This window comes from Sceloporus occidentalis, unplaced genomic scaffold (genome assembly GCF_023333645.1).
Source record: "Sceloporus occidentalis isolate IW3139 unplaced genomic scaffold, rSceOcc1.0.p SCAF_136, whole genome shotgun sequence".
NCBI lineage: Eukaryota > Metazoa > Chordata > Lepidosauria > Squamata > Phrynosomatidae > Sceloporus > Sceloporus occidentalis.
Genome location: NW_028317116.1, coordinates 1,643,825 through 1,650,414, shown reverse-complemented (window position 1 = coordinate 1,650,414; position 6,590 = coordinate 1,643,825).

Sequence of the window (6,590 nt, the reverse complement as noted above, 5' to 3'; positions counted from 1 at the left end):
ATGCTTAATGTCTGTAAAAATCTAATAATTATGCTCCATGCTGCAGCCAGACCCCGTATGTAGCGCGGGGGGGGGGGGGGGGGGGCGGCTCGGCTTCATGGGATTCATTGAATAAATGGATTTTATTGTTTAGGGGCGATCTGGTGCCCCAGTTTGGGGCTGTTTATAGGGTTGGGGGTATTTGCTGTGGGTGAGCTGGGGCAGTTGAAGCCCCTCATACTGATGCACAGATGGTGAGGCCGTCCCGAGCAGACTCCCATGACGTTAATCCGGGAGACGCTCGATTTCCCTGCGACAGCTGAGGCTTTTCAGTGCGTTTAGTGAGGATTTCCAGCCCAGCGACGGCTAATTTTAGGGCTAAAAAAAATTTAGGGCTAATTTTAGGGCTTTTTGGAGAGAAACGGCGCCTCCAAATTTGGAATCCTGAGGCCTCCAGCCGGACGGGACCTGCGACGCTTCCGGCTCCCCCGCGGGGGACTGACAGCCCCACCTGACTTGGGCTCGTCATCCGTCACGTTCGGAGGCAGGTGGGCGGAAGCTCGGAGACGGACCTCACGGGGGTCACACGGTGACATCAGATTACGCGGATCCACCACTTTTCCCAAAAAAGCCCAAAATAAATACAAATTAAATGATCCCCGTAAAACAGAAATAAATAATGTGAGAGACGCGCCTGAAAATGGGCGAATTCAACCAACAATATGAGCCAATCTACTGAGACGATCCTGCGCAGAATCGGCCCCCATGCAGGGGGGGTGCATTCCGGAGCTTTATGGTCCTCACTGTCGTCCGTTTAAGCCGAGCTCCTGCGCGATGGCGGGGACTTCGTTACCGTTAGATCAGAACGAAAAGCTAAAAAGAGGAAAAACGGCAGAGATAAGCAGCTCAAATATTAACTAAAGCTGAGACTTGGGTTACACCGCTGATTGTTACTCTCCGATTACCACCAATACTGGGCGGGGGGCAAATGTAACTCTGTGTAACGTAGAAGTTCAAATACTGAGTGATTTTTCACTTTTTATACCTATTTTTTCTTTTTTTTCAATATTTTGACACCTGTAAGTAGGATACCCCCAAACGTCTCTCTTTGCCCCATAACCCCCGATACCCCTCTCTCCTCCCCTGATGCCCCTCTCTTTCCTCCTCTGATGCCCCTCTCTCCTCCCCTGATGCCCCTCTTTTCTAGGAGGTCAGAATGTTTGCTGGGTATGAGGGGACCGCAGGGTTCTACAGCCCTAAAAGCCCCGATAATGTGTATAGAAACAGCAGGAAACGGCTTTATAAATTAAACGGGGGAAATAAACCCCATTATTATTATTCTTAATGCCGCGGGCGCCGTGGAAGTTGAGAATGAATTATAATTTCCCCGCACTGTAGGGGGCAGAAATTTCACGATGATTTGCGTCGCGTCTGCACCTCATTTATTTTGGATTCTTGGAATTTGACAGCCCTGATACCGAGTGTCCTGACTCAGCAGGACTGATTCTCTCCGTAACATTCTGTGACTCCAAAAACAACAAGAAATAAAGCCGGGGTGAGAATAAAGAGAAAGCCAGCGCTGTATACAGTAATATAACCCCCCAGCGCTGTATACAGTAATATAACCCCCCAGCACTGTATACAGTAATATAACCCCCCAGCGCTGTATACAGTAATATAACCCCCCCAGCGCTGTATACAGTAATATAACCCCCCAGCGCTGTATACAGTAATATAACCCCCCAGCGCTGTATACAGTAATATAACCCCCAGCACTGTATACAGTAATATACCCCCCAGCGCTGTATACAGTAATATAACCCCCCAGCGCTGTATACAGTAATATAACCCCCCCAGCGCTGTATACAGTAATATAACCCCCCAGCGCTGTATACAGTAATATAACTCCCCAACGCTGTATACAGTAATATAACCCCCCAGCGCTGTATACAGTAATATAACCCCCCAGCGCTGTATACAGTAATATAACCCCCAACGCTGTATACAGTAATATAACCCCCCCGCGCTGTATACAGTAATATAACCCCCAGCGCTGTATACAGTAATATACCCCCCCAGCGCTGTATACAGTAATATAACCCCCAGCGCTGTATACAGTAATATAACCCCCCGCGCTGTATACAGTAATATAACCCCCCGCGCTGTATACAGTAATATAACCCCCAGCGCTGTATACAGTAATATACCCCCCCAGCGCTGTATACAGTAATATAACCCCCAGCGCTGTATACAGTAATATAACCCCCCGCGCTGTATACAGTAATATAACCCCCCGCGCTGTATACAGTAATATAACCCCCAGCGCTGTATACAGTAATATAACCCCCCGCGCTGTATACAGTAATATAACCCCCAGCACTGTATACAGTAATATAACCCCCAGCGCTGTATACAGTAATATAACCCCCCGCGCTGTATACAGTAATATAACCCCCAGCACTGTATACAGTAATATAACCCCCAGCGCTGTATACAGTAATATAACCCCCAGCGCTGTATACAGTAATATAACCCCCCGCGCTGTATACAGTAATATAACCCCCAGCACTGTATACAGTAATATAACCCCCAGCGCTGTATACAGTAATATAACCCCCCGCGCTGTATACAGTAATATAACCCCCAGCACTGTATACAGTAATATAACCCCCAGCGCTGTATACAGTAATATAACCCCCCGCGCTGTATACAGTAATATAACCCCCAGCACTGTATACAGTAATATAACCCCCAGCGCTGTATACAGTAATATAACCCCCAGCGCTGTATACAGTAATATAACCCCCCGCGCTGTATACAGTAATATAACCCCCAGCACTGTATACAGTAATATAACCCCCAGCGCTGTATACAGTAATATAACCCCCCGCGCTGTATACAGTAATATAACCCCCAGCGCTGTATACAGTAATATAACCCCCAGCGCTGTATACAGTAATATAACCCCCCGCGCTGTATACAGTAATATTACCCCTTTTGGGTTAAAGGGACGATTAAGTCGAGTTTTTCTTTAAGCTCCTAAAGGATTGAGGGAAGTAAAGCGTCCTTGGAATCTCTCAGCACAGGTTGCCAGCCGCTCAGAATGACCCCCGGCCCCTCGTCTAATTATAACCTCTGCCAAACTATCTGAGCGCTTATTTTACCCCAGCCCTGATCGGGGGGCCACGGGGGGGGGGGGGGAATCGCATTCGGAGAGTTATTGATCGTTTCTATGCTAGGAATGCTGTTTCTATACACATTATCGGGGCTTTTAGGGCTGTAGAACCCTGCGATCCCCTCATACCCAGCAAACATTCTGACCTCCTAGAAAAGAGAGGCATCAGAGAGGGAGGAGAGAGGGGGGCATCAGGGGGGGAGGAGAGAGGGGTATCAGGGGGGAGAGAGGGGCATCAGGGGGGGGGCATCGGCGGTGGAATGAGAGGCATCCGGAATTTGGATCTGGCCAAACTAAACAGAGACACTTGGCTGGAATGTATAAAAAGTTACAGGAGCTCCCGGGGGCCGATACGTTTTTACCTCTTTTTGGACGGAGCCCAAATTTGAAATAATAGGAACAGGCGTCTCGATCAGCCAAAAAAAAAGGTTTGGTTTTTTTTAAATTAAAAGTTATAAGAGATAACGGCAAAAGATGATGTGACCCAAAGGGACATTGGAGGAAAAAATCTATTAAGGTAACATAACCTCTATGTAAATGTAAGGAAGTTTTCCTTTACTGAGAGGGTGGTAGATAAATGGAATGGCCTCCGAGCAGAGGTGGTAGAGGGTAATACAGCGAGGGTATTAAACATGCATGGGATAGACATACGGCTCCTGAATCTAAGACGAGACCAACGACTCGGATGGGGCCGATCTGCTGACAGGTTCTGTGTTTCTGAGTTTATTTTGTGTTAATATAAAATTCATGGAATTTGCGTTTTTGTTTCTTTAATTCTGGCCTCCAGATTTTGAATTTAATCCCTGCAAGAATTTAAGCCGACCGCCTTCTGCAAACATTCCTGGAGACTCCAAAGAAACGGGACTTGGAGTCCGGCCGAGTAACGACTACTCTACAAACATCATCCGCCCAGCAGCTCCTCCCTCCGGGGCTATACGGGGCATTTAGTGGAACTGAAGGTCGATAGTTTAGTAGATCTTCCCCCGTACACGTGATTGGTTGGCAGGAATGAGGGGTAATTACTGGGTACATTTCCGGATGTTGGGTTGGGTTGGGGTCCCATCTCGTCCGTCACGTGCGGTTATACGGAGGGTAGATGGATGTCTCCGTAGGGAATGCACAGCAAGAGCCGTAAAGATACGGAATCCGCCGCCCAGAGTCACGATGGAAACGCGGAGGTTTTGTGAATACGAGGAGAATCCAGCCCGGGGAAAAAATTTTTTTTTCATGGAAAATGCAGTTATTTCTTCAAACGTTAGCCTTTAAAATTCCATATTTTTATTTGTTTTTTAAGTGACGAATATTTTGAGATTTCTCTGAACCGATGATGTCTGAAGTCTTCTGGGAGGTCGTTCCACCGCCGAGGAGCACATTGTTTGGGGCGAGGGGGATGCGCGGCACGAAGGCGAATTCTGTTTTTTGGATGGTTTTTTTTTTTATTAATATGGAGATTAAATGAGGGGCCGGGGGCGAGATATTTGCACCAATTAATATTAAAGGGATTTTAGGTTTTTTTCTTACTATTTTTATTATTATCCACCTTCTTCACAGATATTCGAACATCGCCGTCCTACTACGATGTAGAAAAAGAAAGTCGTCATTCACAGGCCCTGCAGCGAGGGGGCAAAGACGTTGGTGGGATCTGTCGCCACCTACTGGTAGAGAAGGTAATAGACAATTCCTCACAAATTAAAAGGTCGGAGAATAAAGATTGTGGAAACTCTTGGCGTTTTAGACTTTTCATAAGAAACCGCTGCACAGAGGTCATTCACACAGATATATATATTTATATATATATATATATATATATATATATTACACACACCGCACCGGGATCCATTGTACAGCGCTACGGAATATGATGGCGCTATATGTAACAATAAATAATAATCTTACCCGCCTATCTGCTTGGCTGCAGCAAAACTGAATAATTCTTAATTTTGGAAAGTTAAATCTGAGGGATTTGCTCATAGAAGCCTCCGTCAGCAGAAAAGCTGCAGCTTCTTCTCAGAGACTTCCCTATGTACTATAGAAGTGGAGCCGTCACGGCTTTTTGCATTAATTAGATTGTAAGCTCCTGGGCGCAAGGTCCAGGAGCATTTAGACAATTTGTCCTCTCGAACGTTCAGCAAATAAACCTCATCAGATCCGTCCTCATTTCCTTCCTTATGTTTAATCACAAAGAAACAAACCATTTTAAAAGAAGAACTTTTTAGGTTGTTGAGTGGCAACCAATCAGTGTCTACTTTGGTCTCGCATGACAATTAAGTGTTCCCAGACATATAATTAGATATATATATATATATATATATATATATATATATCTATATATCTCCCCCATCCAGTAGAAAGAAACCCCAAAAATGTATTCCAATAAATATTTTATTAAGTAATAAGTACAAATTACATTAAATCTAAGTAAAAAAAAAAAGTAATAAACAAGTCTTTATTTTATCTTAAAATACAATCATTTACTAAAAAAGGCTGAGCCGTACTTGTCATGTTTTAAAAACCAGCAAAACGCATGAAGTTTGTACAGATTCCTACAACCCACTAATGGTCATCGTATAGAGCTTTATATACCGGGGGGGAGAGAATTCGGAGGGTTAAACGTCTGATTTTGGTTCAAAAAAGTAACAAATTTAAGTTTTAAGCAGGAGGTCTAAATAAAATAAAAAAGTATCAGAAGGTTTTTTGTTTTTTAATAAAAAAAATAGAAAAAAAAAAATAGTGTAATTGTATATATATGAAAAAATGTAAGCCTTAAACTGCAGGGCCAACGCGCCCCCCCCCCCCCCCCCCCCCCCCCCCCCCATCAGCTGCTCCGCTTGCCTTACCATATACGCACCCACTGTATACATCTGGAGACGGACGGGATGCTTTCCATCGCGCCGCCGTAATAGCGTCTCGCGCTCTGATGAAGAACACTCACATTTTAGTCCAGCTGACGTTCGCGGCATGAATGGCATCCGGATCGCCCCAGACTTTGCCGGGAGGTTAAAGACTCAAATATTTTCCACCGAATACAAAAAGCAGATATAATTAACTCTTAAAACACAATGGGTCTTTGTCGATAAAATCCCAGTGCTACAGACGCTCCCCCACCTGCAGTAAAGAAGGGCCGAATAGATCTACACCTGGGTATAAAGTATGATTTGGGCCGGTCAAATGGGGAAAAGGAAAAAAGAAAAGAAAAATCTAACTGGAATTAAAATAGATTTTTGCGGACATTTTAACCTCTAGACCTGCGCGCCTACGGTAAAAAAGGGTTCTAGAAGACAAAAATGGATCCAAAAACCATCAGATACGGCGGTCGTCCAAACCCCTGCCGCGCGGAGGATGGGCGATACAGTACTAGGAAAGTGCCAGGTAGCTCGTTGCATTTCGTGTCTACAGAAGTCTAAAAAGAGGTTGGAGAGGGATTTTGTCGTTTAGT